Here is a 13408-nt window from a genome sequence, read left to right as displayed (position 1 = left end):
GGTACTTTATTCATCGTAATTGACAATTAATGTAAAAAGTGGGATGATCAAGTTTCGTGTAATTTTCACCCGCATTCTTGTGGATTTCTCATTCATTCAGGTAATTCACAGACAAGTTCCGAAGTTAATAGAGCTGTTCTACGATTGGATGAGATATGTAGGCGACATTTACTCTTCGGAATTGAATGCAACGTGACAGCTTTCACCAAATTGTTGTTTCTCGGGTAAGCAAAATAATATTTTGTTACCTATTTTGATAATCTCGGAATGACGGTGACCTTACCAAGCGATATATTTTACTTAACATGTTAAAATTTTATTTTGGGCGTGTGTTTACAGAATAATACGATCATATTCGCAACAGCTTTAATAATAATAATAATATATACATGTATGGATCAGTCGCAAAAGATAATATGTATATATATATATATATATACATGAAGTTAAGAAAATTATCAATCAAATTAATCGTCACATTCATTTATTTTCACATCTCTAAAAAAAAACAAGATACAGCACGTCGTGATTAAAACATTTAGATGATTCCATAAAAATAGGAGTAAAATTGCACATTTTGACAAAAGAGCAAAAAAAAAAAAACAAAATAGGATGTGAGGGAGTAGCAATTCTTATTTCCGCTATTCCTCCCCTCCCCCCTCTCGTCCCCGACTCATTTTCTCTTTAAAGGAAAAAAAATAACCACAGCTTACATTAATGAAAAAAAACATGAAAGGCAATGACCATTTTTTTTCTGGCAATATGTCTTCGATTCGTTTTTTTAGGATCTCCTGTCGGCTGTGAAATCAGCAAGTTCTTTCGACAAGTATTATTGATCTTGAATATTGTTTTTATTTCCTCTTAGTGCCGGAACTGTCGGTCAGTTAAAAGTCACGCAGCCGGAATATCGTATATATATATTCGTCTTGGGTCTTGAAGGAAATCAACGATATTAGCTGCTGTTGTCAGAAATCAATACATTTAAGTGCTTTTTCCTATTTCTTATCATTGTAAAACAGGAGACGCTGGAGGCAAATGACCTGAAAAAAAAAGAAAATTAAACCAAAGAGGAAAATAATTCTTTGGCAGATTTCATTTTAGGTTTGTTAATTCGACCAAATTAAATAATAATTCTAATGATCAAAATGATATATTATATTGGAGGGCACAGATTGGAATACCAGAAATGTTCGAGGAACCTATGAGATATTCGTCGGATTCTGGCCATTTTAGGAAGACGCTTTCGTATTGAACAGGCATTTGAAGCGCTGAAACTAAACTACGCGTTTTTAATGCATCGCTAAACCACTCAGATAATAACGAGTGATAATTCATATTGCATTCTACGTACCAAATTATTTTTGATTTTCGATTGGATAAAGGCTTCATAAAGGACTTGCAACTGTAACTTTGCCATTTTGGCAACTACCATAGAAACCTTGATTCTGATCGGCTGCTGAGACCTATTACCATGGAAGTTGCCATTTTGGCAGAGTTACAACTGTTGCAGGTCCTTTATTAAATGGGCCCCTGATGAATGATGCGCGTATGAAAACAAACCAGGTGCGCGCATAAGGAGAGGATGATGGGATAGAACTTAATAGCTTTAACTGAATTTCATCAGTCCTTTATTTAGTTTAGGTGTTGTCAGGAACGGATCGGTGTAAAAATGGCAGAGGTAAAAATGACAGAGGTAAAAATTGCAAAGGTAAAAATGGCAGGGGTAAAAAATGGCAGAGGTAAAAATGGCAAAGGTAAAAATGACAGAGGTAAAAATGGCAAAGGTAAAAATGGCAGAGGTAAAAATGGCAGAGGTAAAAATGGCAGGGGTAAAAATGGCAGAGGTGAAAATGATAACACTTTAGTTGGTATTTCTTTCTTTTTTTCCTGGACTTACATGCACGACCTTTTCATGTCAAATCCCTCTTCTAATATTCAAATTTGAAGAACACAGTGGATCCCAAATATTCGTTACTGGGGAAATTCACACTGACATAAAGTTTATTAGAATGATATTGGTGAGGGCTTTAGGCGGAGAATCAATCAAAGATTTAAAAAGCTACTAAAATTATACATGTTAATGGGGATGTCATCTGCGAGCATTTTTTCCCAGATATGGTGTAATAAAAAATATAAATGGAATGTCATTTTCTAAAAAAAAATAAATTGTTTTAATTGTACCTTAAGTGTATTAACATACAAATAATTTCACATCCGCTCTTGAAAGATTTTTTTTAGCCATCACGAGCCACTGATTAAAAAAAATTAAAAGTAGACAATTTGGCCCATAAAATATGGGGTAGTTACTAGTATACGACGTCACGGATCAAAAACTCAAACTAATAACTTTCTTAATCATTGGTGGGTTTTCCGCACACCTTCATCAATATAGTTTCTGCTATTTCTACAGTAAACCATTCGTCAGGGTGAATTTCCCCTTCAAGAAACCTAAGAAAAACCTATAAATTAAAATCCCTGATTCGCTACACATTTCAAAATTCATGCGGTACCCGTTACCATAGAAACTAGTTAAGGAACCTGATATCCACTTGGACTAGCTGCAATGAGGTTCTACTCTGAAAAAATGAGCACTATTGCTATTATTTTATCATTTACGTTAAACTATATACGTATCATATCAATATCTATTTGGATCCATTAATATGATGTTGAAATATGAAAATTTACTTTTATAACAGAACGTTTTGTTATTTTTCTGTTATCAAAGTTATGCAAGTGGTTCAAAGAAATCCCGAACTCGTCTATTTCAGTGTGTTAATGGTAGCGCACATTGGTGTTTACATTACAATTTGTTGGTATGTGTGACGAAATGCTGTTCTACTATACGAACTGATCAAGATAAATCCTTTCACTCAATAATTGAAGTCATTTTGGCATGAAAATGTTTGAGTTTAATCATATCAACGATAAAGTATATATTAGACCTAAAATGATGACAAAAAATCCAAATAATATCTCATCAGTTCATAATACTAATTGTGTCGATTTAGGAGTCGATTCAAGGTCAATAATTATGACTGATATTAACTGGAAAGGCTCTATTTTTTCATTGCTGATCTAGCATGTCGTGATCTTAACCTCTGTCAGTTTTGCCTCTGCCATTATTACCTTTGCCATTTTTACCTCTGCCATTTTTACCCGGCACCGTCAAGGCTGTACCTATATAGGATTTTCCACAGGGGGGGGGGCAACGTCCGCCAAAAAAAATGACAAGCCCCCCCCCAAAAAAAAAAGGTCCTCAACGGGGTATAAAGGACATTTCGCACCAGAAACAAAATTTATAAGCCAAAAAAAAAGGTCTCAAACTTCAAAGGAGGGGGGCACTGGTGGCTCGTCAGGGATCAGTTGTGACTCGTCAGGGGGGCAGGGATATGTCCCTTGCGTGGGTTTTGACTCGTCAGGGGGGCAGTCTGCCCCCCATAGGTACACTAATGGGTGATGTCTTTGTCGAGAAATGTGTTATCTCGACTATTTTCCTTTATTTGCTTTACCGCCTTTGTTCTTGAATTTCTATTTACGGTGTTTAACCCATCGTTTTGTAAACGATGCAATACAATGCCAATGGATAATGTGCTAAATTACCCCTCTCTTAACATACCAACTCATTATATTCATCGGAATATTATGGCGCCAAATCAAACAGTCGACTTTTTGGCCCGAAGGGTTACACTTTAAAACAATATCAGGTGCTCACTAAGGAATTGTGTCATCAATATTGCGAACCCAGATTAGAAATGGAAGTCGACAGTGTCATTAATATTCACTCTGTGATCATCATCAAAATTTCATATTGAGGGACAGAATCCATAGATGCTTGGTGGAAAATACATCTTTAGGAAAGAACGGACTTCTAATTTGATTAGCGCAATCTGAATGACGCTATCATAATGATCAATACCCATGTTAACCCACATCATAGTATGCTTTTATCTCTCTATCGTTCATTGCAAAACTCTTTGCCCAGCGTTGACCCTGTTCAAAAAACTAAATAATAATAACACCAACATGCTTATATAGAGCATATCACTGCCAAATGCGTCCCTATTCGCTTTTGAAGGAGACAGAAAAGGCAAAGGAAAACTGGGAAATTATCTAATTTATCTCATTAATCAATGGAATTAAAGCCTTCGATGACCCCATTGCGTTGGTCTCTATTTCACTTCATTATTAACATAAACCTGCTTAACTGCAATGATGTGGATAAGAAATGTATCTCCTGGATGTATTTGCAATTTGAATGAAAAATACAATTTTCACTCTGCGTATTTTTCTTTTTCTAAATTTCTTTGCGGGATAAAGATTGCTTTCTGAGGAGTACAGCAAGTCTGCATATGCCGACGTAACCCAAGACAAGACAAGATTGAATTGGACTTTATGAATTCACGCCAATGTTTAGGATAGGCCCTAAATTTACGAACGAGAATTTAAAAGACAAAGAGCGCTGATGGGGGCGCTGCATATCCACAATCATAAAATTCGATATTTGATATGCCATCAACAAACATGACAAAGAGAAGATATTTAAATTTCTGTAGATTTATCTATTGTGATCAGATTGATACACTATTATACTTTCTGTACTACATTCATCATTTTCAGTGAAATTTCGACCTGAATGATCCCATCTTGTTTTTTGTCCCCCAACCCCTTCTTGCCCTATCCTTTACTTGATCAGTTTCAAGCCCTCTTCTCACATCAGACTATCTTCCTGATAAAAATGCCTTGCACTAAATTTCAACTGATCATACATTCCCCCAGAACTTAAAATTGTGTTAGAATGGGTCTTAACCTACATGCAAGTAATCGATACGAGTTAAATTGGATCCATTTATTGTTCCCGTCTCCAGTGACTGCAGTAAATGAGATCAGATTTAAAGCAGGAAGTCATGACCAAGTCCCCCGTCCGATCGGTTGGTGGGTAGGTGGGGACTTGGATGGAAAGGCGGATATGAGGGTGTGCGTGGGGAGGGGGGGTGCGTGAGTGTGTTTTTAGGAATATCGAGGGCGTGGGAGGGGGGATACACACACTTGTTTTGTCGTTAGCGCATTTGATTGCCTTCTTTTGGGCGTAAGTATAGTGCGTTGAATGTGCGGGAATTTACGTTCAACTAAATGTTTTATCGTATGCAAAATGACCCATGCTAAGAATCAAAGGCAGCATACAACATAGATCGTTTGTAGGTTGCGGTGCACGTGCGTTCATATACACAAACACACACTGGGATTGGGGCCATAGCCTAATGTTGAGATGGTGGTAGTTGACATAGCGTAAGTTTATGGATTCAGAACTTTTTATGATTAGTTAAATCAACAAGAAAACAATAACTTGGGTAAAAATTGCGATCACCATCTTCGTCGACATCATCACAACCTTTGTTCTCTCTCCCTCGCCATAAGGGAAGTCAAATAAGAGGTTGTGTAATGATGATGATGATGATGGGAGTGGCGTAGTAACGAAGGAGGAAATGACAGACTAATAATAAAATAAAAAGTGGAGTAGTCTTTAACTAAGTTACAAACAATACACGATTGGATAGCAAAGGAGAGACAGAGTTAAATAGAAGAGGAAAAGGGAGATTCAGAGAGGCAGACAAAGGTACTGAAAAGGAGAGAGTGAAGCGAACAGAAAACATATTGAATGCGCTCCGTTTCCCCTTACCCTACTACACGTTGAACCAATAGAGTGGAGGGGAGATAAGTGAATGCTGTGATGGCACTAAAGAAAAAAAAAGTAGAGACGGAAAAGCACCCAAGTAGTTAACAAGGAGCATTTGGAAGGAGGCTACACAAACAAAGAATCTGAGTTTCAGACCTCAAAACACCCCTGAACAAACACTAAAGATGTTAACTGCTTCTATTTAAAGGTGTTAGTGAAAATAACCCTGTGACCGAGTAGCATAAAATCCTGTGGATGTGTGCTGTGTGTTTCATGTGAGCAAACGCTTTGATTTTTTCCCTAGTCATGCTAGTATTCCATAATTGAATTTATTATACTACATTATGGAAATACAGTGATTTTTATTTGTGCTCGATATACTTTTGAGAAAAATATTAGTATGTAAAATCCTAAACTAAGTCCTGTTTGTAAATTGATAATTCATTTGAATCTATAAATCTTGCTTTAATGGCTGGGGTCTTGAACGAAAAAAAAGTATATCATCTCAATTTATTTGATCGTGGTTGAAAATAACTTACACAATTTCACTTATTCATCAAATTCGTTTGTTTACTAGACATTAAGCTCCAAAACACTATGTATTGCGAATGTTCAATAATTTCTAGGGAAATAAATTCAATTGGACCCAAAATATTAATGCTTAATAATAATAAAAAATGCCCTGCTCCCTGACTTGCAGGAAAAAAAACAACAAAAAAATAAAACTGTTTAAGGCTTTAGTCTCATAGATATAGGTCTACCAAGGATATAAACTTTATCCATTCCTTGGGATAACTTGGATAATTATTGTCCAGTGATAGTTATTCAGTTCTACCTCCACGATTAACGCTCTGTTTTCTATCATACGTATTGACTTATCTCTCATTTTAGATATTTTGTACTTTATTTTTCGTTCTAATTTATTGTTATGTTATTTTGTTTTTATACCTTCAAAATCTAGATTCACAAAATTTGATACCAATTGTCAAAGTTGATTATCAAATGGAAATAATTCCCAAGGCTACCAATACATGTTTTTCTTATAACCCGTTTACATGCATTTTGTGCCTGTACTTATTGTTTATTACTGTATACTATCTTGCCTATTATTATTATTATCATTATCAATATTAGTTGTTTTTGTTCTTTCTTGTTAACAGGGCCACATGGAAGACGATTAAGTTAGTAGTATGTGCCACTATGTATACAATTATCATTAATGCATAAATGAATTAATTGATTAATAAATAAAAAAAAATAAGAAGTGAATAAATAAATTGATAGATAAATAGATAGAAGGATAGATAGATGGAGAGTTAAATAAATAAATAAATAAATAGAGTGAAGAACAACTGAACACAGACTTAACACATCTTTGAATCTTCAGAAATTTTAGTTCTCGGAAACAGACACCTGACATAGATATCAAGAGAGCACGGTAGGTTATCGCGTAACGCTAAATGATAAATGTAGCACCTGGTCGCCCCATCTTCGGGGCCATTTACGTCTGTACTTTTTGGCACAATTATGCATGGAATCGTATCGGAAATCGAAAAATAACCTCGTCATTTGAAGAAGGGGAAAACGTAGAAGAGATTTGTTTCATTTTGAAAAGTGTCCCATTTGAATTCAATACGGTTAAAGCGGAAAAGAATAGGAACGATGGATGGCGACATGGCAGATGTCAGACGCATGGACGAGTGGATGTGGGGGTGGATGTTTGTGAAGGGAATATCTGTGTGTGCGCACCTTATCCCAGAACCTATAGGTTTTTTTTTTTAAGGACATTATTTCTGAAACAGCTCCTCACTTGACCTCTTCAAAGGGCATCTTAAACACACCCGTATAACTATAAACCTTAACATTGGAAGTAGGATTGTTCCAAGGGGGTGCTGCGTGTATTATTCTCCATACGCAGCACCCCCAGGAATTCTGGTACGTGTGGCAAATGGGAAAAAAAATCAAGGAAAATAACCCTAAACTTTTTTTTCTTGTCAAATTTCTTGGCACCAAAACGGCTTTCACTCTTTTGAAACCCTTTTTATTTTTTGCTTGTCAAACGAACCTCAGTATCCCCAGCAAAATAATGTTCCCAGGCCCCAGGGCCTAGTTCCCAGGGTCCAGAAACTCAACTTGTTTCATGCCTTTAACAGCTCTTTGTATCCTCTGGGGAAAAAACCCTATATGAATCCAGTCATTATCATAATTCATTTATTAATTAGCTATTTTGTATTTTTGTGAACAGGATTTATTTTTCAGAGGTATGAATCTGCTTTCCAAAATAGCCTTTGGTTTTCTTGTACCGGTACTTGCATGTAACTTAAACATATCATAAACATTTCAGCAAAATGTGTTTGTGAACAGTTGTTATATCAATGTACCAGTCGAACTTCATTTCCACATCCCCTCGTGTGACTCCAGTAGGGATTTCAAATATTGAAATGAATACCTAATAACGGTCTTATTGGGAAACAAAGATTCTCACCTGTTCACCGGGGTCATTTGCATGTTGTAACACAAGGAATGATTATTATTTCTTTTTACAAATAAAGATTTCTTCTGCAAAATCATATCATTGCCACTGAATTCATAAAACAATATATCAAATTACATGGCAATATCTCGTTATGAAAGTAAACGTTTGAAAATAAGAACATAACCTTTGAATAAATATTCAGTATATATTTTTTTATCTTTCGAAAAATAAAATCTTCCCTGATCAAATTAACCCAGACGTGAAAGAAAAAAATACACATACATAGAAACATTGATATTTTGACATGTCTGACAAAGGTTTCTTTAAAAGATTGTCTTAATCCTAACAACTGTTGTTTGAAAATCGTATTACTGAATCTGATGCGAATAAATACTCCATATCACAGATACACATTGATTTATGAATCGTCAGGGCAACCCTATTGAATGAACACGATCTCTATTTGTCAGCTAACAGCGAGGTACCTGTCGGACATACAAACGTTCCGAGCCCTCTAGGTCACAACGACCCTCTTCGCCGGACAGTCCTTTCCCCCTGGAGGACCGGCGGAATCCCCCTTGGTCTTCCGACTGTAATAGAGGATATCTTTTATTCAAGCATCTCCGGATCTGACGGAGATACAATGACAACGTGGTCGGAATACGGTCAATCTATCCCATATCAGATGCTTGATGTAAAAAAATCCTTGCCGCAGACCAAGGATCTTAATAGGTCAACTTTACCTGGTGAAGATAGTCCTTGAAAGCCATCAAACCCCTCTTCAACAGACATTTGCATTTGAGTGGATGCACAAATTCAATACGTCAGAAGGGAAATGTTTTGTCAACGAAATGTGTTAGAGTTTTCATGTTGGTAGATTGTAAAACCTAACCACCTCCCCTACTAGACAAGGAATGGGAGATCTTGATAGTGGTGTGTTTTAAAACTATTTTGTCGTCATTCAACTAAATACCGAATGAAGAAATTACCTTCTTTACCGTCTAAGTTTACGCCAACGCTCGAATAATCTGAACGATTCTCAATGAAATTAAATTCATCCCAGGAATAGCATGACTATCCACAGGACTGAAAATATTTATATTCAGAGACTGCGATTGAGTCACTATGTGGAGTTATACATTAAGACGCAAACCTACAAGTAACAAAAAACGAACAATTATACCCTCTAGACTTGCATTCATAAATGTATAATTTATGCAATTCAGATAACTAATCGTCAATTAGGCTGCTAAATTCTTACGATTATTGGCGAATCCCCGGCTTAACCGATCTGTATGAATCATTTTGACTGTAAATGACTGTATAAGAAGCGGTAATCACCTATTTGGGCATGGTGGCCGATTGTCTGGATGGGGGCACTTAATCGATCCTAGGAAATCTGGCGAAAAATGGGCTTGATTATAAGTGCAGTAAGATAAAATGAAAATAATATTCTTTAAACCTTACTGTACATTTTTTTTTTCAAATGAAAAAGGTTATGTCAATTATGTCAACTCTATACCTATAGATCATTCCCATCTTCCTGGTCTTTGGAAGATTTTACAAAGAAATATGGAAAAACGGCCAAAACCTTTTACGATCCAGGAAAAGATGAAATCATAAATGATAAATTGAGGCTTTTAATCATTCTTAGCTTGAAACTATTGCCCTTAATGAAGATATAAACTGCAAAGCTTTATTTTTTTCACAAAAGTATGAATCTATAGAGTGAAATATCCGATAACCCCTCAGAACGCCAATCATTCTTTAATCTGAGCCCAACACCACTTTGTCAAATCACACATGCCATTGCTTTGTATAAGTTCTTATTTATTGAAGAAATGAATTGGTTAGGAATATAAATACAGACATGACAAAATATTGAGATACGGAGCAAATTATCATAATTTGCCTTGCTCAAAATTGTCTCGAAAAAAAAAGTTTTGTATCATGTTAAAAATCGAAGTGTTCCCTGGTCATCCATCATCCCACAAAGGTAAACCTGTAAACTACATGCAATATACAAGTAAGTATAGAGATTTTGATATGTCTCTTGTTTGTTGGTGGGAATGGTTAAGAGCTCATGGAAGCCAAGGGCAACCCGGGCAGGATTTCTTCTAAAATGGCTTTGGGGAGATTCAATTCACCCAGTGCGTGTCTCGAGTTTCGGAGATATAGAAACCCAGAGGTTTCCCCTTAGGTAATGGAAATGCTGTTTCCAAAATAGGTTTATATTGATGTAGAAGATCAGTCGCTATTTTGGGTGAAAGTATTTTGTTCCCCGAACCAACCGTGATTTGTCGCGGTGTTTGTTTTATATCAAGGGAACGGCTGTGTACGGCTTATTGGGCAGGCAGTTATTAATGTAGATGAAATGCTCATTGGTTGATGGGAGGAATTTCTAGAGGGAAAATCAAAGGGAGAGACATGGAGATAGAATAGGATGCATTTCAAGACTTCGTTCCCAAATGTTTGTATCTTTTTTTTCCTCTGAGAAAAACATATCTCATTACATATTTTCGTACAAGCATGTTAAAAAAAAGGCTCTAATATACATTTTTCAATTGTTGCGCTCTGCTGAGAAATCAGGTTAACTTTTCATTATTGAAAGGACTAACTGGAAAATGGAATGATATCGACAACATAATATTCATAACTGGTTTTTTTTTTACTTTTGGATCCGAGCTCTTCAGTGTTTTGTCGGGGAAAGAAAAGGAAATTTCGAATATACACATAAACAGAGAGACGGAGAGAGAGGGGGGGGGGGGGCGATAAGGTATTTTAAAAACAAATGGCATATAGCATAGAGTGAGTGAGTGGGTGTGTGCGTGTGCATCTAATGCGGGTGTGAAGAGGAAAGGAAGGGGGAAGGTGGGCAGATGTTTGATAAAACAAATGATGTACCCAATTAGACATGTCGGAGGGCACATTTTATAAGGAAGGTCAGAAAAGAGACGGCATCCTACGTTTACAGAATTAAGCATTGCTATGTTTGTTCCATCACCCTCAGAGGAAAGTAGCTCGAAAAGTCGCCACCCTAGGCTGTTACGCCATGCGAAGGTACGTGTGTATGTGTCTGTCTGTGACTCTCAAAAGACTTGATAAGAATGACCTGGGGGATATGGATTGCACAATCAGTGTTCCGACAACGGAGGAACATGAAAGATCGAAAGGTAGAGAAATACAGAAAGAAATCGTTTGACCAAATCGAATTCAGTTGCTGATATTTGGTTACAATAATTTCCGACTGATTCCGGCGCCTGAAACTATGCTAGACCTTTCGAAGCAGTTCATTTATCATGAATGAAAAGCTAATGAATATTCACAATGCCTTCAGCACTCTTCTCCATTTAGGTTCGTTGCATGGTGGGGTCAAGATTCGTGATAATAATCAAATAAACTGCAAATCAGTTTTGAGAATGCCTGTAAGGTCCAAAAGAATAGAATGAACGAAAAATAACTTTATTAGTAAACGAAAACCGGGAGAAAATATGGGACATTGAGCTATGGTGTTGAAGCAGGGCCGTTGGGTGAAAGATAAGAGAGAGAGAGAGAGAGATTGGGAAGTGTGGCTACAACTTAAACATATTTTAAACATGTTCAAGATAATATTCCTTAACAGTTATCCCTTAAGAAAAGAAGTTACAATAAACACAAGGTATTAATCAAATTACCCTTCAGGTTTATTTAACATGAATTGATTGGGTCATATCACATGCTTCAATTCAATATAAAAATAACTCACATATTGAAAACCATTATCAGTTCAATTTTTATTCAGTTCATGTCCATTCTCTCAAGAGTTGTATAGCATTATCCAAACACCATTGATCAACAAGCGCCGATATCGGAAAACGGTTGTAAAATGTTTATTGTAGCTGCAGGCATCAGTACGAGCATGGGAACTTTGAGATACATGACAAATTCACCTAATTCAAATGTTTATTTCGTTTTGATCATTGCCTAAACCATGTAAACCTTAAAGAAATTCCTTCGGTGAAAATTTATATCCATACGGAATCATAGCAACATATATCCCACCTAGGCACTCGCGTTTTCTTTCTGCATTTGCCACTTTCCACCCAGGTGTAGCAAATGGATACCTCGTAGGAATGAATTCCGTGAATGCTCGAGCACCTGATCTGGCTAGCCGTGCTAAAGGCGGGTAATGCGCTTTTAGAAAAATGTTTCATATTAATATTCTTGTTATGAGAAGAGATTATGAAAATTCTATCACTGTATTATAATCATTCCTTGTATACTACAGACACCATTTTACTTGCCTACATGATGTATTTATAAACGTAGGTAAGCAATGTACAATGTAGGTGCCCGATTACCGTCAATGACCTTGCCAATGTTAACCCTATCTAGGCCGGGGGGGGGGGGCCTCGGAGGCCCCCCCTCAACGAATCGCGCGATATTTTCGCCGCGCAAAATTTTTTGACCGCGCCGCTCGCTGACTTTTTACTTTCAAGTCTTGCGCAACTTATGAGACTAATTTTGCGTCACCCGGGTACGTGATTCCGAAATAACGCAACATAATGTAAGTGCATGTCAGACCAAAAATTGCTCAAAAACGTGATTTTGTGTACTAAGTCAATGCAAATTGTGTTTTCAACCAAAATTCATAAATGCATGATTATTTTTAGTTTTGCTGGTCTAAATGTATTTATTTTATGCTTTTTATGATCATAGAAGAGTCCCCAACAAATTTCATTGAAAAAACAATGAAAAACAAAAGGTCAAAAAACAAAGAAATACATAAGAAATTGCAAAAAACAATATAATACATAAGAAAATGATTTGATATCGCAATTTTTTTCATGTACACTTGCTAAGAACACCACAAAGAGTTTCTATACCAAAAATTAGTACATTTGGAGCTTTATTTAGGGAGTTAGAGGAAAAAGAATGATTTCGCATACTAATTACGCATAAATTAGCATAATCACTTAATAGCAAGTCGCATGAAAAAAAATGCTATACAATCTTGTAGATTATGTCCCAGGCAACCCACGTGCCAATTTTCGGCGCGATCGCGCGGTCGACGGCCGAGATCTTAAGGGGGGGGGCCTGGGAGGCCCTCCCCCGGCCATATGAACTCCCAAAATACCCCGGCCTAGATAGGGTTAACCCCAACTTACTTGGTGGTGGGAGGGGCTTTTCAGCCCCTCAACATTTTAGCGATATATCCGCTGCACGATTTTTTTTACCGCTCCGCTCGTTGAAGTTACTTCCATGTCTCGTGCCAC

The 13408-nt window shown here is 36.7% G+C and overlaps 1 protein-coding gene across 1 annotated transcript in view; it reads left to right on the top strand.

The window, feature by feature from the left end:
- Positions 1-13408, top strand: part of LOC121431312 (trissin receptor-like) — a 49010-nt gene that overhangs the window by 18280 nt on the left and 17322 nt on the right. Inside the window, exon 2 of the mRNA XM_041628824.1 lies at positions 101-224. The gene's annotated coding sequence lies outside the window, so the exon portion shown is untranslated. The remainder of the gene's footprint in view (positions 1-100; positions 225-13408) is intronic.

Source organism: Lytechinus variegatus, chromosome 17 (genome assembly GCF_018143015.1).
Source record: "Lytechinus variegatus isolate NC3 chromosome 17, Lvar_3.0, whole genome shotgun sequence".
NCBI classification, from domain to species: domain Eukaryota; kingdom Metazoa; phylum Echinodermata; class Echinoidea; order Temnopleuroida; family Toxopneustidae; genus Lytechinus; species Lytechinus variegatus.
This window is presented reverse-complemented; position numbering and strand designations above follow the sequence as displayed.